The sequence below is a fragment of the Fukomys damarensis genome, unplaced genomic scaffold (genome assembly GCF_012274545.1).
Source record: "Fukomys damarensis isolate Sample0158 unplaced genomic scaffold, DMR_v1.0_HiC HiC_scaffold_24, whole genome shotgun sequence".
Classification (NCBI taxonomy): domain Eukaryota; kingdom Metazoa; phylum Chordata; class Mammalia; order Rodentia; family Bathyergidae; genus Fukomys; species Fukomys damarensis.
In genome coordinates, this window is record NW_022900936.1 from 13,197,569 (window position 1) to 13,220,683 (window position 23,115).

Genomic DNA, 23,115 nt, shown 5'->3' on the forward strand with positions numbered 1-23,115 from the left:
TTCAGTTAAAGACATCTCTCTATGAACATTAAAAGGGAATCCTAAAATAAAACTAAAAAGTAAAGTAAAAGAGAAAAGGCAATGATGTAACATTAAAATAATACTTAATTCTGGAGATGAAAATGGTCCCTTAACATATTTAAATTGCTTCTTGCTCTTGTAGTCTTATTCTTTTTTTCATTATTTAGAGAATACTTTATTAGTTTCTGTAATCAAACCCACGTAGATATGACCTTACATATTTAGTACAATGCGTTACCCATGTACACATGGAAAAATAAAATAAAAAATAAAAAAAAAAATTAACATTTCTAGACCAATATGGCTGTCCATTTCTGTACAATGCCAAATCAACACAGTAAATTGGGATAACTTTTTCCAAAGTTGACAGCACCATTAAAGTTTGCCAAAATATATATGTGTGTGTGTGTGTGTGTGTGTGTGTGTGTGTGTGTATATTCATATTTATATAAAAAGACTAATAATAGCAGCTGTTATGCATCTATAGCAGCAATAGCTTTTCCAGGTTCTGCAGTCATCTGAACAAATTATAGACATTCAGCACATTCCATTAAAAAAACAAAACAAAACAAAGAAAAGAATAATATCCAGAAAACAGCACAGTTCTGTTGCTGTTGTGGTACCTGGCACCATTTTTTTTATTAGCATCTCAATCATCATCTGGAAAGAGAACATTCTAGAGTAATATCATTAAATATAGCTCTGATAAAGCACGGTTGCTACTATGTATCATAAAGCAGGTACAAGATATTTGACATTTACAGAGGTATGATACACTACATCAATAATACTAGAATCCATTTTGGTTTGAAATTTGCTTTGTCTGCAAATAAGATTGCTACCCCTGTTTTTTTCTGGGCTCCTGTCACATAGAGAATTGTTTTCTATCCTTTCACTTTCAGTCTATGGGCTTCTTTTTGCACTAGGTGTGTTTCTTGTATATAACATATTGCTGGATTTTGCTTCTTATTCCATTTTGCCAGTCTATTTCTCTTGATTGGTGAGTTGATGTCATTGACATTGATGGTTATAACTGATATGTACTGACTTATTATTGACATGTTATTGGCCTTTTGTTGACTCTTTTTACTTTTTCACCTTCTTCTTTTAATTTCTTGCCTTGCCTATTTGATTTGCTCTTTTGGGCCTCATGGTGTTGTTGCCTTCATTGTCTTTTTCTAGGATCTTGTTTAAAATTGCTTGTAGCACTGGTTTGGTATTCATGTAGTTTCTCAGGTGTTCTTTGTCATGGAAGTGTCTTATTTCCCCATCCATTTTGAAAGAGAGTTTTGCAGGATGCATCAGTCTAGGTTGGAGGTTCTCTTTTAGTACTCGACATACCTCACTCCAGGCTCTCTTGACATAAGAGTTTGTGTTGAAAAGTCTGCTGTGATTCTGATGGTCTTTCCTTTACATGTGATTTGTTTCTTTTCTCTTACTGCTTGTAGTATTTTGTTCTTCTGTTGGGTTTCTGGGATCTTGATTATTATATGTCTAAGTGTAGAATTTTTTATTGCAGCTAGTTGGTGTCCTATATGCCTCAGTTATCTGAATGTCAAATTCTTCCCCTCTGTTTCAGAAGTTTTCTGTCATTAATTCTGAAAACAGCTTTTTTAAGTCATTTGTATTTTCTCCTGCTACTTCATGGAAGTCGTGATTCGAGACTCTAGAGCGGAAACTGACAAAAAAATAGATGAGCTCAGGACCATGATAGAAGCCATGAAGGCACAGCATACAAAGAAATGAAAAAAATAAACACTCAACATAGGAAACAAATGGAATCCATAAAACAGATTCAAACAGATATCCAGGAGATTAAACACTCTTTTGAGAGTGTATAAACAGTAAGGGATCATGAGAAATCAATCCAACAACTCCTAGATGATGCAAAGAAGAATAACATTTCTTTTTAACTAAGGATTTGGGGCAATTTGCTTAACATTTCTGTGCTTCTTATTTACTGTTTGAAAAATGGAAATGATAATATGCCCAGGCTCACAGGACTGGAGCAAGGATTAAAAAAGGTCATGATTTTATAGCAACCCAACCATGGTAAGTAACCTCAATAAATATTAACTTCCATTACTATTATTATTATTATTATTATTATTATTATTATTATTACTATTGCAAATGCATAAATTATTGGCAAATGCATAAATTCCAGGTTCCAAACTTTCCCACCTTACCATGATCTCTATCCTGACAGAATAGCTTCATTATATACCATTAGCAGTGTTGGTGACTACCACTTAAATATGTATCTAAGGTATAATTACTATGATAAATTAAAAATTATGTTCTTTCAGATAGCATGAGAACAAATAAGTTCTCTGCATGTACAGTTTTTCTCATCTAATATGTGTCTTAGTGAATTTTCTGGTTGCTGAGATAAAATACCCAACACCCAGAGTTAGAGGAGGAAAGGTTTATTTCGGTCACAGTTTATACAAGTTTTTGTCCATGGTTGGCTGGCTTCAAGGCAGGGTGGTACATGGCGGGAGGGTATCACAGAGGAGAAACAGTTCATGGCAGAGAGAAGGCAGAAGGCAGCATTGTGGCAAGCAACAAATGACAACAGCAGTAAACTACCCTCTTTTTGTTCCTTTATATTCTTGTCCCTTATATCCTTTTCAGGTTACCTCCTCTTAGGATGGGTAGCAGTCACACTCAGGGTAGGGCACCCTTACCCCTAGCATCACATTGCCAGTCAATCCTAGTGTCACACACTTAATCCCAGAATCACACTCTAGATCCAGCCACCCATGAAAAGCCCCACCTATGACTCTGTGTGGTTTTGGGAAACTTCAAGCCATAACAATATGTGTAATACAATTTATTTTACTACATTATTTTCCTTTCAACACAAGTAGAACAACTGTTTTATGTGTATTTTGTGTGTTAAATAAACAACACCTTAATCTTGAGTTTATGCTTAATTAGGAGAATCAAAGCTGGGAAAATTGATATCTCCTTGCAATGCATAAATTATAGTTCAAATCTACCATATAGGATCAGAAAAGGATCATAGTAAAACTTTTCCTCTTTGTTATAAATAAGCCATTTTAGTCAAAAGGTATAGTTTCAAAGTGAGAGGAAGAATAAATTTTGAGTTCCGTTGTACAACAGGGTGAGTATAGTCAATAATAATATATTGTATATTTAAAAATAACTGAGAATACAATTTAAATCTCTCATTAAAGGAAGTATAAATGATGTAATAAATATATTAATTAGCATGATTTAAACATTTTATGTGTATACTTCAAAATATAAACTGACTATGCGTATATTTTAAAATATAACATTTTACCCTATGAACTATGATATGGTTTATCAAAATTTAACAATTTTTAAAAATAAAAAGCAATTAAATCAAGTGATAGGTGATTGCTTAATAAATGTTAGCATACCCGTATGGGGTGATGCTACATGGCTATTAAATCATTCAGTGAAACATTTTATGACATGAAGATATTCTGGGTAAACTGCTAAGTGGTGAAGATAGGCTAGAAAATATATTAAACAAGAAAAAAGTATGACCCAAACAAAGACTAATAAACAAATATTAAAATTGTTACTCTTACATGAGGGCTTTGGACCAATTTCTCTCTGCTAATTTATATGTATACACATTTTCAATTTTGTAACTATTTAAAAATTTAATGTTTTAAAATGTCAAAGGCAAACAATAATAAACATGGAATAAATGGAACAGTTTTATCCATTCTTTAAGTCCTATCCCTGATTACTGAACATTCTATTTCTTTTTCAATATTCTTGGTTCCCTATATTCATATTAGTTTTTAAAGTACAGTTTTTGAAGTTTTACTTAATGTTGTGAGCATACCTCTTAAGCAAAAGATTTTAACTGAGAAAAGAAATTTATAATTCTTTCTAAAATTCATACTCTATAGTCTAATTAGAACAAGCTCAGGAGAGACATAAAAATAAAATTATTGACTCATCTGAAATTAAAGATCTTCATTGAATTTTCTTCAAGAAATGTAGCATGACTCTTGTTAAATAATGATTTTTGCATTTTAATTACATTAAATTCTGCCTTCCTAAATTCCTGCTGTCATTCTAATTAATGAAAAATTTCTCATTTTCTGTACAGTAGTCCTATTTAGTTATGGTTAAAAAAAATCTCTACAACATCTTCTGGAGGTGTTTCACACTTTAAAGAAAGTAAAGTTATTCTTTACTGAAAAGACTGTTAAAATGCTCTAAGTGCCTTGCCATTGGTGGATAAAAAAAGACATATAAATTTGCCACAGCACTTATTCCAATGGAGAAAGTCCTCAGATGGATGTGGCCTTTAAAAAGAAATATTTAAGCAATTACAACAAAGTATAGATATTTTAAAAAAATTCCTCCTGAACAGGTACAAAATCTTGGGTATGCTCCTTTTTGTTTTTAACTGATGCAATCACTATGCCTATATATGATTATAATCTGATGTTTATGGATGTGTAAGCATTGTATGCTCAGATCAGGGTAACTATCATGAATAATCCAATCAGGGTAACTTTCATGTCCATCACCTTACACATAATCATTGCTTTAAAGTGGGGGTATTAAAAGTCTTTTCCTCTAGCTATTTTGAAATGCACTGTAAATTATCATTGTCTATAGTCATCCTATCATGCAATAGGACACAAAAACTTATCTCTTCTACCTAACTATAGCTTAGCACTCAACCTGCAAATGGGGATAATTTTATTTCTTGTTTTCCAATTTGGATGCCTTTTAATTCTTTTTCTCTTCTAACTGTTCTGGTTACAACTTTCACTTTATGTTGAGTAGAAGTGATAAAAATGGGTCAGACGTGTTCTTAAAAAGATTCAACACAGCCAATGGTCTATCTAGAACCATTTTGCCCTTCCTTTTTATGAAGATATTATAAATTTTATTACGGAGGCCCATTATTCAAGCTTGAAGATAACATTCTGAGGATGACAGACTGGATATCCTGTTTGTGACTGCATTAACATATTTTAAGCAATTAGAACTAGCAAAATGAAAAAATAAAAAAGGATACGAACCAGGCAAACAAATGTGTTTCTTCTTTCTAGCAAAATAAACTAGGTAATCATGAGATGAACAATTAGATATAGAAGAATTTATATGGAAAGTGAAAAATCCAAAGACCATCAACATTTTAAAAGCGCCAAACCTAAACATTGGAAAATGTATTTATTCCATTTATACATTCACAAATTCAATTAAAAGTACTTTTTGAGTACCTGACATTGTCAAAGCATAGGATGGATATTGGGAATACAAAAACTAATGTACTGATTAGTATTATAGAAACACAATATATATGGAATTACCTTAATAGAGTACAGTGTGATAAGTAGAAGCCATAGACTAGAGGTAAGCACAATTTTCCTATTGCAGAGAGAACACTTCAAATTGGTGGGTCCAGGAAAGTTTCATAAAAATAAACTCAATGAAAAATAATAAGCTAATACTAAAGAAAATTCTTCATTTTTATGCACCCAATAAACATGTGTTTTCTAACTAAGCAAAGGTTAAATGAAGGCCTGTCCTTGCATTAAACACAACCAACTAACAACAAGAAAGCAACCATATCCTGAGGGATTGTGCATCAAACAGAGAAATAGAGAAGGTGCAGACAGTTAATGAGAATATGATGTGCTTAGTAATAAAACTGAGATATATTGTGTCAGGATACAATGAAATAAGAGATTAGTGAAATCTTAAGACTGAGATTCTATATTAATATTCATTGCTAAGTGAAAAAGATGCAAAATTTTGCCATTTAGAGGGTAGTTTTAAAGAAAGAGTTTGTTTTAAGAGAAATAAATTTAAAAATTAGCAATTTTTTGTTTGAAATTTAGGGGGAAAAGCTACCTGGAAAGATAATTTAATTTTTTTTAAACTGTAAGATTGAATTTAACTCCTTCCTCTCTCTTTCCAGTGACCCCCCCATCTATTTTGCCTATCAAAGTTATTGTTGGATTTGAGGTTTTGTTTAGTGGCCATGCCATGTGATGAGATTATTTACTGGATGCAAGTCACAGCCCTCGAGGATCTAGAAATATTCCAGATACTATGTCCCAAAGAGATTTCAAATCACTGAGCCCAAAATTCAACTTCTGTTTCTGAAAGCTAATGGCATACTTTGTTCTGGTTCAGGGTTCCGGTGGGGACCAGGAGTCCGAAGCCAGAGCCTGAATGTAACCCTGGACATCTCCTTTCTTCTCACTCCTCAAATCCAGATTGGTACTGCTGCTTCCGGGCAGCTGAAAACCATATGTCTCTCAGCACTCCGTTCACTTCTCCCCTCACCATGAAATCATACAGCACGAATCCACTCAAGAGTCCTGACACTAGTCTCTAACTACACAACCACAATGCCGCCAGCAATCTGTTCATCATATTGCAAGCATACAAATGTGATCACATCAGATTTTGAAGAGCCCATGATGTAGTGAGTGAACTGACAGATAGGAAGAACATCAAGGCTATGGATAGAGAGAAGTAGGAATTATAAAGGAAAATCACTGGCGAGAAATGAGCAGGAACCTGAGGCCCTACTAGCAGGTCAGTGAAACTGATTTGCTCAACAAAAGCACAAAATAGAGTTGTCAGATTCCACATTTAAGTTTCTTTCCCTTATTCCAGTCAGCTTGGTCTGTGAAACAGTATGATCACTCTTTCTTCACACACATAACTGTACAAAATGTCCATTATTTTATTATTGTTTTAAAATTAATAAAATGCATAGTCAATTGACATGGAATAAACAACACGTATAACTGAAATTCAAATACTGGGTCCCCAAATGGTCTGCCTGTCTGAAGGGAGGACAACTGTATCGTAGGTTCTAAAAATAGTGTCAGCACAGAAATGATCTAATTCTGATTACATACGGATGGAACTGGCTTATAGATTACACCCATAATATGAATATGAATGGTAACAATGCACAATTCTTTATATTAATTTTATATAAAGCAAGATACCTTTACATTCCATAGAGAAATGTCTAATAGGCACTCAGGTAGTATTTTCATTATTTATCTTTTGGGCATATTATTGAATGAAGCCACTCAGCCCTTTAAAACATCTCACTCAGGCCCATCTCTCATGTCACCTGCATCCTCCCAGGGAGGGAAGACCTCAAAGTGCACTCTCAGCCAAAATCCAGAGCATGAAATAGCCTATTAGCCACTTTATGTTGAAAGGTGCATGAAACGAAATTGAGAAGAAACACTGTAGGAAAATTCACTCAGTAATAAAGAAATCCAAAGAAAAAGTCAAGGTGCAAAGAGGCACTTGATTTCCCATAGGGAAAAACTAGGATTTTGTAAACTTTGTTTTCAGAAGTTTTATTTTTTTTTTCTCTCAGAGGACTTCAGTCAATGCCTTATTTTATACAAATTGGCTTTCACTTCTGTAACTATTATTAGAGTTGTTGAGTTTTGCTTGTAAGTGTTGTAGATCCTGTGGTTCCCACGTTTTGTTAAAAAAAAAACCCAAAATCACCTGAAAATATTTCTGTGGTTGAGATGTGCAGTGTATTCAGCGGGTTCTTTGAACACTTCCTTGGTTTTGTTCTCTTTGTGTTCTATCTTCCTGCTGGCTCTTTTCTCTCTTGTCTCTAATTCTGAATGTGGTTAAGGAAAGGAAAGGCAAAATAAAAGTCTATTTTTTGAGCCAAATAACACCATCCATGACTAACTATGTACTGAATTTATGACATTGGACATTTTTATCATTGCCAACTCCTGTGCCCACAAATCGCTGCTACTAAATAAGAAACTTCCATTTTATATTTATGTGGCCTACATTTAACACATTGTTATATATAATATGTATGCTTACTGAAGTTTGGGAGGTTCTCTTCTCTCTCTGTTTCTCTGTCTCTGTCTCTTCCTCTCTATTTCTCTCTTCCTCTCTCTCATTTTTTCTTTTTGTTGAAGAAAACTAGTGAGACATATGAAGTAAATAACAGCAGTTTCTTTTTAAGGAATATCATGCTACATCTAAATCCATATGTGTAGAATAAGTATAATTTAGAAATCAAACATGAAAAAGACAAGCAGAAATATCTGAACTTGCAGGTAAGATGTCATTTTACCTGTAAATCAGAAAAATCAAGATTGTACTGCTGTGAACAAACGCAAAGACTAAACTAATTTTTAATCTTACCTTGTCTAAAATAATGTATGCATGTGATTTAAGCAAGTACTTTATGACCTTAAACTTTTGACTCATTTTAAGAATCATATGCCTCTCTGCAACTCTCTTAAAAGGAAGTGCTATCTTATTGTGTTCAGCATTTAAGCAATACTGGGAAAAGAAAGGTTTGATGAATAAAACTCTTAAGTAGAGAAGCAGCACAGCATTGTTAGCAAAGTAACACATGAACAGAGTAGAGTGCTTTGGAATTTAAGATGAAAATTTTTAAGACTCTTAGTGACTCACTTTTCTCTCACACCAACCAGCAAGAACATACTCTATTTTGAAAATTGTCTTGGATGATAGTTCAGGCTTATGGGATACAGCACAGAATTTGTATCATTTATGGGGCTGGGCAGAAGGGTAAAGGCTTGAGGGTCTGTTGTACCTCTCACTTCAGTTCTTACCATTGAAGGAGCTGTCCCAAGCTCTGAGGAATTGCGCCGACTCTGTAACTATCACAGAGACCTCAAGTAGCTTGATCAAGTGGATCCCCACAGAGGAAGACAGGCCAGAGTGTGTACTCGGGGTGGGGCTTCCTCAATAGGCTGGGCAATTGTCATTTTCTCTCTTTTGCCTGGGGTGTAGCCAAATACTGCAGAGGATTTACTACGGCATGGCTAGAGTCTGCACCACACTCTGAGTTCTTCCTCTTTTCCATGATGTGCACCAGGTGGGAACAGGGCTACAAGTGCCTGGCTTTTGTGTAGAAAACACACAGAGAGAGTTGCCTTATACTGAGAACACAAAAAAATAGGAGAGGGAGGCAATAAGTGGGTCACCAAAAAGAAGACACTGTTAGGATTTCAAATTAAAATTATTGTTCTGGAGCTGGGGATTTAGCTCAGCGGTTCGGTGGCCTGCCTTGCAAGCGCAAGGACCCGAGTTCGATCCCCAGTAGCAAAAAAATAAATAAAATTATTGTTCTTAGAGAAGGAAAACAGAGAGATTGAGTTGAAACACTGATACTGCCTACTGCTGTGAGAAAACTACTCCCATCGACTATTGTGCAACTATGCAAAAGTCAATATTACTCTAAGATCTCGGTTGCTTGTCTACATAATTTTATAGGATTCATGTCCTTTGGATCAGTATTTTACAAAAGGCCATCTTTCTAAGGATTTGAAAGATAAAAAGAGCATCAGTTCATAAACTGAAATGGTTTCCTGTGTGATTGTTTTCAGATCAATAGTTTGTACTGGTATAAGAGGAGATTTGTTTACCTTTCCTTGGGGTAAATATCCATCTCACTGCCTCTTATCCGCTTTTTTCTTCATTATGTGGCAAGCTCTTAGAGATCATTTCATATGCTTCAAATACCTGCATTTCACAGAAGTAAGGCACTTCTGTTTTCACCCACTTGGGGTTTAGTGGCATTTTATGACTGAGGTCATTTGTCCTAACTTTACTATTACACTATAGATGATTTATAAGCAATTGTTACACAGTCCTGGATATGCTTCTAAAAGTGACTGGCCATAGAAAAGCTCAAGATGCTTTAACCAAGTAACACAAGCTAAAATTCCCTTATCCAAAGAACTTGGGATCAGAAGTATTTTGGATTTCAGATCTTTTCAGATTGTGGAATATTTTGTGTACAATGAAATAACTTGGGAATCCATGTCTAAGCATAAATGCATTTATATTTCACATATACGCCTGTAAGAAATTTGATAAAATGATTTAGTGCCGACACATGAAACAGTTTGTACACACTTAACCATCAGGCTTGTAGTTTCATGTAAGTGTTCAAAAGTTTTCATATTTTGGAGCATTCTAAATTTTAGATTTCAGATTAGGGGTGTTCAGTCTGCATCCTGTAATATGTCTTACTTCCTACATAAGTCAGTGCGGTAACACATGCCTGTTATGCCTGCACTCTGGGAGGCTTAATCAGGAAGATCACAAGTCTGAATCCAGACTGGGCAATTTACTAACTCAGTAAGAACCGATCTCAAAAAGAATTTAGAAAATTAACAATTGCTCGGGCTGTACTACCTCAGTGCAAGAGCCTAGTTTTAATTCCTGGTTCTGGGGAGAAAAGATTTTCAAAACTGCACATCCAAGTAAATAATCATTACAGGCATCTGAAAGTAAATCCCTTTAGGAAACTCTAAGATAAATTGAAGAACACTCCTTAGAGTTCATCCAATGAAGTTCTTAGGACATTGGCTCTCTGGCTCCAAAGATAGGTGGGGAGGGAGGCAGAGAGAGAGAGGGAGAGAAGAGGGAGAGAAAGAAAGCAAGAAAGAGGCTGGGCATGGTGGCACATGCCTGTAATCCCAGCACTCATGAGGCTGAGGCAGGAGGATCGCTGTGAGTTCAAGACCAGCCTGGACTACACAGTGAGTTCCAGGTCAGTCTCAACTACATAGTGAGACCTTCTCAAAAAATAAAAAAAAACCAACAACAAAAAAAAGAAAGCGGGGGGGGGGAGAAAGAGAGAGAAAGAAAGGAAGAAAGAGAAGCAAAACACTTAGGCAGAGAGACCCAGCTATTTTCAGGAAGTCATGTTTACACAGAGGTGAGTAGAGATGACTTTAGGGAACCTGCAGGGTGGGACACTGGATGCAAGTTATATCACAAGTCACAAAATAAATGCTTCTGAAGAAGATAGCACATTGTACCCCTCTCAAGAAGAAATTCTACTAAAACTACAATGAATGGTTCAAAGAATAAAGGATAGAGGAAAAGACAAGAAGAGGTGTGGAAACATACTGGCTAATTGAAGAATGACAAATCTTATGATATTATTACTGAGGCAAAAGTCAACCTGACCTTCACAATAGAAAACTCACATGGTTAAGACCAGGCAACCAGGAGCACCTCAGGATGTGGGAGAAATACAGAGCTAGTATAGATGAATTGCTGCAGCCCCCTAAGAAATAAATCTATACCAATGGATAATTTCCTCCTTCCCATAGTCCTCACATAAAACTGAAGGCAAATTCTCCAAAAGTTGAGGATCAGTAGTTATATTCTTTCACTAGCTTTCCTGTTTATTAGTAGCCCGCACTGACCAAAAGATTCTTCTCTTGGGAATATAATCAGCCCAGTTCTCTAAAACTCTTAAATGCAGCAACATCTGAGCTTCCCTAATGTCACCCCAGGTCACTCCTTAGAAAAGCTAAAAGCATTCCCAGGTCCAGCCAGTTTCACTCATAGCTTGCAATTTAAATTTCCATCTTTCTTCCTGTACACATGGGCAGGCACCTAAGAGCGAAAGGACATTTGAGGGAGGTTCCTACCATGAAAATTGAACATTAAATTAAAAAGATAAAAGCATTTAGAAATCAGGAAAGATTGCTTAATGAAAAAATGTTAGACTTATATTTCTTTCCATATACTAAACTAAAAATCAAAATGTGTCAAAGAGCTAAATATTAAAACAGAAACACTTAATATGCTGGAAGACAAATAGGTACAACTCTTGAAGTTACAGTGCATGCAAGGACTTTCTGAACAAAGCCCAAAACACACAAGAAATAGCGTCAAAAGTCAACAAACATATTATATCAAATCAAAAGCCTTCTGCACAGCAAAGAAAATAGCCACAAGAGTAAAGAGAAAACCTAAAGAATGGGAAAATCATTTCTCAGCTATACCTCAGGCTGTAAGCTAAGATCGAGAATGTATGAAAAACTCAAAAAATTAGAACCCCCCCAAAATGAAAGAGGCATCTTATGGTTTCTCTTATATGATAAACCTGAAATATAACTAAAGAACAAAATAAAAATAAATGTTAGGAAATAGGAAGATAGATGTTTTATAAAAGAGAAAAGGGTGTGGCCGCCTGCCTCACAAGTGAAAGATCCCAAGATCGATCCCAGGTACCAAAGAATAAATTTTAAAAAAGGTAAAATTAAAAAAAAAGAGAAAGGGATCAAGAGATAAAGGGAGAGGAGAGAGGGAAAGGGGTGTAAAAATAATTAAAGATAATTAAGATGCATCATGTACACGATGTGTCAGTTCCCCAAAATGATTCTATTCATTATTTATCACAAACATGACTAATAAAAAAGACAAGAAAAGAGGCTCCTGGTAATATCTTGAGATAGGTCAGAACAAAAACAAACAAAAAAGATTCAGCATCTATTGAAAAGCACAAGATAATTTTTAAAACTTTGGAGGAAAATACCCATAAATTTAAAGTACAGTAACAGAAATTGTGTAAAAATAATAGAATTATTACAAACTCAATTTGACAAAATGTCACAGAAATCAATGCAAGTTAAAAGAGAGGGATTAATCTGGCAGGTACCACATCTGAAAGCTGAGTTCTAGAGAGATGTTTTAAGCACTTTTGCTTATAATAGTCCTATAGTGCACATTGAGTGGAGAGGCAGAGAGACAGACAGATGGACATAGGGGAGAAGACAAAAAATGAGAGGGAGGGAGACAGGAGGAGATGGATTGAAGGCTAAAACAAAAACAAAACAGCAAAGGCAAAATATAGGAAAACAAGAATAAGATTCCTAACATGATAATAAATGTAGATCCCTGCGGAAAACTCTGAAATACATGCAGAGGGCCACACTTCCTTATTGAAGTCCTATTAGTCCAGAGATGGCCCTGAAGAGGACAGGCACAGTTATCACTCCTGGTGCTCTATTGTTACTTGTTTCTTCAAAATGAGAGCAGTTCCAGAGAACTCGATCTGCCAAAATATCAAACTAAGCTAAAGCTATGTATAAAGTAAGGTACATAACTCTTATATACTGTATATACTTTAAGTGTATAGCAAATTGAGATTGATAGTAAATTTAGCCTTTCTTTGGGCTCTGATTGTTTTTTGGAGGTAGGCTATATCATTCCTGATAGAGGTATTTTCATTTAGAGTAATAACTGACCACACCCAATAGTCCTAGCCTGACCACACCCAATAGTGGCTGGACATGTGGAAAGACCAGCTGTAGGATTCAGAAGAGGACTTTGGTTCACACAGTGTCAGTTGGCCCACAGGCTGAGTCCAAAGTTGTGGGCCACTGGTTCAGCCATCTCATACCCACGTAACGAATCCCTAATAAAATATCTATGCCCAAACTAATATGAGCATTCTTGGATAATACTATTCCATGAATACTGTCACATTTTAATGCCCAGCTGGGGAGACAGCCTAACTCTATGGGGAGAGGAAATAAATATTTTACCTTTGGAACCATCCCAGATGATACCCTATGTGTTTCTTCTTTTGGTTTGTTTCATTCTTTACCTTTTTACTGGTAATAAACTTTAACCATGAGAATAATAGGTTTTAGTGAATTTGTCCTTCTAGCAAATAATTGATCTTTGAATGATCTGGTTTGTTTTGGAAGGGAATCTGGAGAGCCAGGTCCTTAGCCTGGGTTCCTGTATACATTAGTCAGCTTTCCCTTCGCTGGGACATAATGGGTATCGTGTCCTCCCACGACCACCTCCATCTGAAAGAAGGCATGTGATTTGTCTCAGGGTTTCAAGAAGTCAGCCGTGGTTGTCTGGCTTCAAGGCAGAGACATGGTAGAAGAGACTGGCAAAGCAAAAGGCTTATCTCATGGCGTTCAAGAAGCAGAGCAAGGGAATAGTCCCAGGGGGGGAGGAGCCAGTGACCATATATAGTACTCAAGGTCAGCATGACGCATTAAGACGTACCAGAAGTGTGCTTTCTCAGCCTCCTAAGTCCTGCTTAATGCAATCAAGTAGATACTCTTGGAACATGAGACACAGAAAACAGGTATTTTATCACACAGTAAACACAGGAAAGTCGTAGACAATCAGAGTGCTAAAGTGACAGCTGCAGTGAAGGCCAAGATGTCTTAGAACTAAGAGGTGAAAAATGAAGCCATTCAGGGAGGGTGTTTCTTTCCCCGGTGGCAGGGGAGGGCAGTGGCAGATATGTGAAGACTGTATAGCTATGAAAAAGATTGGTTACACAAAGGCATGAACTAAAGAAAAAAAACAAAAATTAACATCAGGAAAAACGAGTCAGAAGAGGGAAAAGTAATCACAGCACACCATAGTGCTTAGCCATGCCTCATAGCCAGCATGATATAGAGGAGAATGTAGACATTGAAGAGTAATTAAATATAAAATCTTAGCCGGGCGTGGTGGCACACGACTGTAATCCCAGCACTCGGGAGGCTGCGGCAGGAGGATCGCTGTGAGTTTGAGGCCAGCCTGGGCTACAATAGTGAGTTCCAGGTCAGTCTGAACTACACAGTGAGACCCTGTCTCAACCTCCCCAAATGTGCATATATATAAAATCTTAGTGTATTAGGAAGAAGGCAAAGGGAAAACCATGGGATGAAGATGTTAAAGATTGAAAAGCTCAGGGCTGGGGATTTAGTTCAGGGTTTCCTCTGCCTGCCTTGCAAGCGCGAGGACTGGAGTTCGATCCCCAACACCCCCCTCAAAAAAGAGAGAGTGTAAAGCTCAGATATCACAATAAAAATCAAAAGATAACACTTCAAACTGATAAAGCTGACAGTGACTATTTTTATTATTTAGAAGTATGAAACACAAATGTTGGACAAAAGAGCTGGAAGACTTAGAGAAAATGAGTGGCAGAACACGGCAAAGTGGTGTTGATACGATGTGTTTTTATTTGCTGTCTAATATTTAAGATTATATGCATGTATTGCTTTGATAAGTAAAATATAATAATTTTTAAAAATGGATAAAACTTCCTGCATGACACTTGAGAGATAAATCAGTCTGACTTGTGGTAATTAGAAGTCCTCTTTAATTTATATGATTTAAATATGATGAAGCTTAATGTGTTTTGTTGTCGAGAGATTTAAACTGGAAATCTGTAAGGAAGAGTGGACTGAATAAAAATTAGAATATTGAGATGGTTGTGAGCTTCAATTTTAGCTTTTTAAAAGGCAATTACTAGTTTTCTAACATAGATTCTTTAAGGATTCTGTGTGCTTTTGTAATCATTCTAAAACTAAAGTTACTTGAGCTTGCTAAAAATAATAATTAAAACACTATGCAAAAATAAAAGCTTTCAACAAATGCTGTGTGCACTAGCCATACCTACTTACCACTCTTTTTCTGACCTGGGCTTTCCTTTCCTTGTCTCATCCTATCAGATGCCATCAGTTTACAAATCTGAATTGTGTTCCTACCCTGTAGCAGCGGTTAGGGTTGGCTCTGCATGAGCCCAGAGCCAGGACACTTTGGCAACCTAACTGTAATAGGTACTTGCAACCTGGAGAAAGGAAAATACTAAACAAAATGAAAAGAATAGTTAAAGCTGGTAATGCGTGCTAAGGAGGAAAAGGACCACGTGCTAAGGAGTGGTGAACCAAGTAGGAATGTTTTTCATCATGGAACTAAAGAAGCCTCCCTGAATAATGAGATGTGAGGTATAATAATCCTGAACGAAGCAGGTTCTAGAGACCCCCTGAGGTGATGCGAGCAACTCCAGGAATATTCTGAGAGGGAAGAGTTGGGTGTGATTATGGATAGAGAAGGACCAGTGGGTCAGGACTCAAGTGAGAAGGAAGATTTTCATGAGATGTGACTGGAAAGTGGAGTGGGAGGGATAACAGAAGTTGATAATGGGACGTGCAGATACTGTGGGTGCTGAAAAGCTCTGCTTTATGAAGGCTGTAATGGGGAGGTGAATGAACGAGTGAATACAGGCAGCAAAGAGTGACCAGATCCCAGAGCTTTCGTATTGCCTTCAGATACATTCTCAGATCCTGGGATTGCTCCACTACAAAGATTGCTGAGCACTTGGGTTATGCACACATTTCCCACGTCTTTTGCTATCACAGCCCCTTCAGCTCACACACAGCAGTGAGGCCTTATTTCAAGTTCCGCATGGGATGGGGAGCATCACACAAAAGCGCCTTCCTTTTACCTGCAATAGTCTTTTCCCTTTACTTTCAGTGATCTCCAGCTGCTCTTTCAGGCACCTTCCTCAGAGAAGTCTCTTCCTGGCTCTTAGGCCAACCCAAGCTCCGCTTGTTTAGTCTCTTATCACCTGCTTTTAGTTTCCCTGGAACCCACATTTGGACTCTGTGCCTCAGGGTTCACATCTGTGAAATGGGGAAACAAATATTAGTGACCACCTGCACAAGTCAGGATGACTCCAAGCATGCATAGACTAGGAGATTAGTGAATGTCAACTCATTGGAAGGAATCTGCAAAACAGTGGACAGATGGCCTGAGACAGCTCAATGTAGACCATTTTTGGATTTTATGATGGTGCATAGGCCTGCCCTTACCATCATTCTGTTTTTCACTTTCAGTACAGTATTAAAGACTACCATGAAAGGGCAAGGACCCGAGTTTAATCCCTAGTACCACACACACACACAAAGACTAACATGAGATAATCAACACTATTATAAAATAGACTTGGTTTCATATGACTTTGCCCAACCAAAAGGCAATGAAGTGCCCAGAGCATGGTTAAATTATGCTAGGCTAAGATATGATGTTGAGTAGGTTGAGCAACTTAAATGCATTTGCAACTTACAATACCTTCAACTTAGGGGTTTTTTCAGGACATATCTCCATTATAAATTGAGTAGTGTTCGAATATTTTACCTTTATTGTCTCCAAATGGGCTCAATTACCTCCTGCCGCTCAACGTCAAGATAGCGAAGACAGTCAGGGAGCAGGTGGATACAGAGGTAGCTAGATGGGATCACAAAGGTTCTGTGGTGTCCTATTTCCTCCTGCTTTGTTGTGCTTTTGTGACAAATCATCCTTGAGCTGTACTCACAGGTTCTTTACCTCAAGTTGCCTATTATTATCATAGGTATAATTTACCATTGCATATTGATTTAAAGAAAGATTTACTCAACTATTCACTCTATGAGGGTAAGAAGCTTGTGTATTCTCTGTATCTCTGGTAACTCATATGATTTGTGAAATAAGCTAAAACCCAACAAAACGTATGCCTGATTGTTCCACTCTCCTATTCAAAACCTGCAGCAATTTGCCATCTCATCCATATTAGAAGTCAGCCCTTATAACAACCTCAAAGTCCTCAGCTGGGGTTCATACCCCATTATCTCTCTGCTTGCACCTTTCCTACCCTTGCCTCATTCACAAATTTCCAGCTAGCAAAAATCAGGTAGAGTTAGGGGCCACAATACATTCTGAATATACCGAGTATCTCTGTGTTTTTATTTTAAATGATTAAGGTTTTGCTATGTGAATTTTATTTCAATTTTTAAAATGTGGAGACTCTAGAGCCAGACTGGCTCATTTCAAATTCTGGCTCTGTCCTTTAGCTGTGTGATTTCTGGTATGTTGTTTCATCTTTCTTTGCCTCCATTTCTCCAGCTGTAATGCTGCACAATATTAGTACCTATCTTCTAACATGGCTGTATGTACTCAATTAGTTAGTACCTGTAAAACTACAAAAAACAGTTTCTGTCATATATAATTTTACTTACAAAGAGAAGATAATCAAAGATGTGAACCCTTTCTTTATAAAACTGTCCTTGTTCTTACTGACTGTGAAAGGGGACCCTTCTCTTGGGAGGGAAAATGAAGAACATTGATCTAAGTACTTCACGCTATGTTTGAGGTAGATGAGGGCTAAATACTCACCTGAGCACAGTCAGCTGTAGTAAGGAGTCAGCCAGGGCTCCTAACACTGTGAGTGCCTGGCCGGAAACTTTGTTGTTCATACCTTTTATTGAGCCCCTATTTTGTATGGAACCAGCTAAATACCACCTTGGTCCAGACCTTCACATGACTAAATCTCTTTACATTCTCAGTTTGTTACAATAGGATAGAAAGGGATGAATAAATTAGAGCTTGCTTTTTCTTTCAAAGATTTCACTATAACTGCATTCCACTGTGCTTTGGCAAACAGACAGGCGTTTAAATGGAAATTACAGTAAAATTGCAAAGGTGCATATAATGATAGTCATGGTGCTGAAAAATGGAACGTTAAGAGAATTCCCTAGTCCATAGCGTATATTTGAAGAAACACATTTAAGTTTACACTCTAGTTTTCCAAGACGTGATGTACCGCATTCACATGCTGAGAATAATACTAAATATTAAACTGATTGAGGTAGATGCTCTGAATGATATTTTAAAAATCAGAACGTTATTCAGCTCAATCTTGCATATTACTGGTTATGAACTGTAGGTTGTGTGGCTGTAAAGACAGCATCTGTAAATCATCCCTCCATTTATTCATTTGAAGATCATTAGTTAAGCTCTTCCCCAGCATTAGGCACAGTGCCAGGCATCGAGATTTCAGGAGAATGGAACAAATGTTAGTTTACAAGAAAATAAGAAAAAAAACAATTAGAGAATTGACATTGGCCATGAGGGAACTATAGTTTGCAGTTGTGAGGCAAACCTTGTGAGGAGCAAATTCATACTGGAGGGACAGATGAATAGAGAGGCAAGCCAGGGAGGGGACAGTGAAGAGTCTATGGTAACAGATCAGATGTACATCATAGCGGCTTAGGCTAACGCAGTGGTCCTCAACCAGTATGACTTTGTATTCCAAAGACTTTTGACGAGGTCTGCAGACATTTTTCGGTTGTCACACTTTGGGAGAAGGTACTACTGACATCTAGTGGAGAGAGCACAGGGAAATTTCAAAACATTTACAATGCACAGGAAAGCCTCAGCAAGAAAGGATTTCTAGCCCAAAGATGTCGTCCACAAGTTTGAAGGTGAGAAAGCCCAAGCAACTATAATAGCAGTGCAACTACAGAGAAGTAGATTTTTAAAAGGTTTTATGAGTTAAATTATGAGTTTTATGAGTTAAAAGTTTTATGAGTTAAATTAAACTAGATGTGGAGGCATAAAACAATGGAAAAATCAAGAATAACCTGTTTCCCATTTTAATAGCTGAGAGAAAGTTGTATTCATACTGAAATACTATTTAGATGTTGTGTCAGACAAAAATGGTAATTGGAGTTGGCTACCTGAATCTGGAGTTTAGAGACCCAATTTGTGCAAAAGATCCTTGGCTTAAAGATGATATTTAAAATCATAAAGTTACATGACATCACCTAACAGAAAAATATAAAGACATAGCCAAGAAATCAGAATTCTAATCCCAAATCAATGGCATCCTCCCAATAGGCACCGAAAGCCACATGATCTTTTGCTTTCAGTGTCTGGGTAACAATATAAGTCAGACTCACAATTTGAAAACAGCTACATTTGAGTTCCTTAGGTTAGTTTAAGCTATTTTTCTTTGTATCTAGAAAATAAACCATTTAAAATGGATTAATACCTAAGGAATGACCCCAGTTCTCATAGGAAGCATAAGGCTGCTTGGTTAACAACTGCCATATTATTAAACCACGGTGCTTGAATTTAAGCTTAGTATTTCAGGAATGCGAAAAAGAGGGTATGCGTTCAATTGGACATTTTTATTCTTAAGAGAGCACTATGAAAAACTGTGAGTCAAGAGTGATTACCATAGTCATTTGGGGCCAAAAATCAGTGGATGTGTACATGCACAAAATACAGTACTTCTAAAAAGCATAAAAAATTAATAGCAGCTGAAGTTCACCCATGGGTGACTCAAAACCATGAGCCTGTTTATATGAGCAGTGAAGGGAGGCATTTTAACAAGGAGATAAATTTCAGCTTTAAGCTTTACAGAATTCTATAGATGATACTGAAAAGTAATTTAAGTGTGCCATTTATTCTCTAAGAAATCTCCTTTAGGAAATCTAATCTTTCTACTGCTGTCAACCAAAAAGAACTGTTTACTCATAGCATTGAGGGTACACATTTAAAAGTAGCAATAGTTCCCTAAATAGTATTGGACCAATTACTATAATCATACCACTAATTGGACTGATATTGTGGACTCATTTCCCATCAGACAACACATTTTAGTCTCTACCATATGGGGCATATTTAAACTAGAAATATAGGCATAGAATCATTAAACAAAATTATAATTAGCAGAAATACACACTGATACATACTGAGTAATAAGGGCCTTGGATATTATATATATCACCTCATATACTCCTTCAGTGGTGCTATTACACTGTTTTTATTCTTCTCATTTTACAGATGAGGATATTGAGTTTATGGGTCACATTGTGCTGCAATAACAAACATCTTAAAATTTTAGTGGGTGAATATGAGAAATGGAAACAAAGTCTTTGTAAATCGCGAGAGGGGAGGGGTTGAAAGGAGGGCAGAGGAATGGGGAAAACATAAGAACCAATATAGATCATATAAAGGTACAAATTACCAATAACGAATGTCAACATATTGCATACCTAAAATGTACCAATTAACTTAATGAATAAAAAAGAAAAGAAAACATGTGTTTGAGTTCTCACTGATTTATCACTAAATTATTGAAGGTCTGATAACTACTCTGAGTAACTTCCTTGCAACAGGCTGCTTCCATTTGAATCTAGAGAATTTGTTCCTGAGTTACCCTGGCAGGAGAAGAGAGTCCTGCGGGCCATGCAGGATCTTTTCACCGTCTTCCTTTTCACCTACCACTCCCACGCCCATTTTACTGGCTCTAAACGCTTTAAAATGGCACAGGCTTTCAAATGTCAGGGGAAGGAGAGAATAAGATATGGTTAAGCTCCAGCACCTGCTGCAGAGAGTGAAAGCAATTGAATCAAGGCTGAAAACCTAGAATCTGGTCAAACCTAGACTGAAGTATGGTTTGCTCAGAACTTGCTTTAATTCTGGACCCTGAGTTCTCAAACTGTAGCCATGAAATGTCTCTTAATTATTGGCCCTGGATGCACCAAGGTAAGGTAGATGACTAAGTGCTCTTGACACAATTTCTAAGGTTTAAAAATAAACCCTTTAACAGATTTTTAAAAATATAGTCTCACTTTAGAAATAATTAACCAACCACTTATAAATTTCTCCTTTGTTGAATTTTGCAGGATCACTTCCTCAACGAGACCTTACAGGCTCCTCAGTGGGGTTAAAATCCTTCTTTTCCGCACCCACCCTGTGCCATTCTGTAAAAACCACAGTTTTTAATGCCTCTGAATTTGATGATGGCAGCAACCATATTCCTGCTATGTGTCTAAGATATGGCACTATGCTTCACGAAAAGTAGGTTTCCCGTGAGTAATGCATTGGATGGATGGATGGATGGATGGATGGATGGATGGATGGATGGATGTTTTGACTATTTTCTGAAGCAGGTCATGACGTTGTTTGATGTTCTTTGGTTTTATAAATGCTGCCCAAAATAAATTGAAATTTACTCTTCTCTGATTTCTGTCCCAGATTTTTATCTTTTGAAATGTCTTCTCATTTAACTAATATTGAATAAGGTTCCTTTAACACAAGAGCTCTTCAAGTTTCTGAAGATAACTAGCATATGCCCTGATTTCTTCATGGTTCCCTCGATCATTCCATGCATAAAATCCATTACTAAAACCCTTTCTTATCTGTGGCTGTGTCTATTTTGTCAGCTCTCTTTCCAAAGTGTCCAGAACCATTCACAATACTTCAGATGTGAACCAACTAGCTTCCAACTGTGAGGTTATAACCTCCCTGAGAGGATAGATAGCATATTTTTTTCCCATTATAGGCTCTTCACAGGAAGGTAGAGTCAGGTAGCATATTCAGTCCACATTTGATGAATGAATGAATGTCTGAAAGAATGAATACCTGAATTTTGAGGTAGGTTTATTTTTTAATTATTTCCAATTGCGGGCCATATGATTATGGATGTTTTTCTTATAAATTAACTCAGTGTAGGTAAATTCTCCAAAAGCCCTATTAAGGAAAAAAATAAAGAACTCTATGAGATGTTAATACAGAAGTAGCAAAGTAGCAAACATTTATATAGAACGTTCCTCTCAACGCTCCAAAGAAATGAAGCCAACACGATCAAATGCTGATTTCCCCAGAGAAGTGTCCCTGTCCTTTTTCAGAGAAATAGTCTCCAAACCTACATTGTTAAAATAGCCTATTTCCAGTGTTCAAACGTGACAGTCAAAAGAAATTAAGAAAAGCAGCGGCGCTGGAAGCTGCCTCTTTCCCAGCCCCGCACTTGTAAATGGAAGCAATTTACGAGACATTATGTCAGGTCCAAATGGGAAAGGAGCCGCTACCGTTCAGAGTACTGAAGGTTTCCCATTTCTCGCCTCCTTCTCTGCCTCCTGCTTCTTTCACTCCTGTCCTTCATCCATGCCAGAGTTAAAAGCGGAGCTCTGATATTCGCTGACGTACTGCCCTCCAGGAAGACGATTTCCCACTAAGCGATGGGACGTGGCACAGTTGGCCACCTCTCAGACCCCCTGGCAGGCGCTCGGGGACATTACTGCCGCTCTCGGGGGACAGCCCAGGCCGCCTCTGCTGCGGCCACTCGGTTAGGGTTGATGTGTCTGGAGGACGCAGCCCTCCTCGACTTTCCAGTAACACAGCGCAAAGTTGAGCGAGAGGGAGCGTGCGTGTGTGCGCGTGTGAGTGTGTCTGGGTCCGCGGGGCTGGGGCGGGCAGTGAGTACAGGGTGGGGCCTCCGAGGGGAGGAGAAAAGAAGCGTTTGAGGGAAGCCGAGCGCGGCTCGGGTTCCACTTAACCTGCTGGAGCTCCTCCGCGTAGATCGGAGACCCTGCACCAACTGGGCCAGTTCCCTCTGCCTTCCAGGTTCTTTGTTCTTCGTTCTTCTCCCCCCGCCTCTCTCCCCGCCTGCATCCCCCCACCCAACGCCCCACTTTTGCATCTGACCGGAGGACGAATGAGCAAGACGTTCCCGCAAATCGAGGCAGCAACTTTCCTCACCTGGTCTCCGGGCTCCGGAGCCGGAGCGCGCTGATCCTCGGCGGTCTTCGGCCCATGGAGGAGGAGGAGGCGGAGCAGTGATGGGCTAGGACCGGAGAAGCAGCCCCGAGCCGCTCAGCCCTGCGCGCCTCGCCGACCCCCCAGTTCCCACGCCGCTCCCTCCACCTCGCT

The 23,115-nt window shown here is 37.7% G+C and overlaps 1 long non-coding RNA gene across 2 annotated transcripts; it reads right to left on the bottom strand.

Annotated features, from left to right (window-relative positions):
• Positions 1–1,664: 1,664 nt before the first annotated feature.
• On the bottom strand, positions 1,665–18,905 carry LOC117283267. Of its 2 annotated transcripts, none has more exons than XR_004514256.1 (3): positions 18,557–18,905; positions 16,085–16,262; positions 1,665–1,699 (listed from the first exon to the last, which is right to left on the bottom strand). It is a non-coding gene; the product is annotated as an uncharacterized LOC117283267 (long non-coding RNA). The 2 variants fall into 2 exon arrangements; XR_004514257.1 differs by lacking the exon at positions 1,665–1,699 and adding an exon at positions 7,548–7,663.
• Between the last annotated feature and the right edge of the window lie 4,210 nt (positions 18,906–23,115).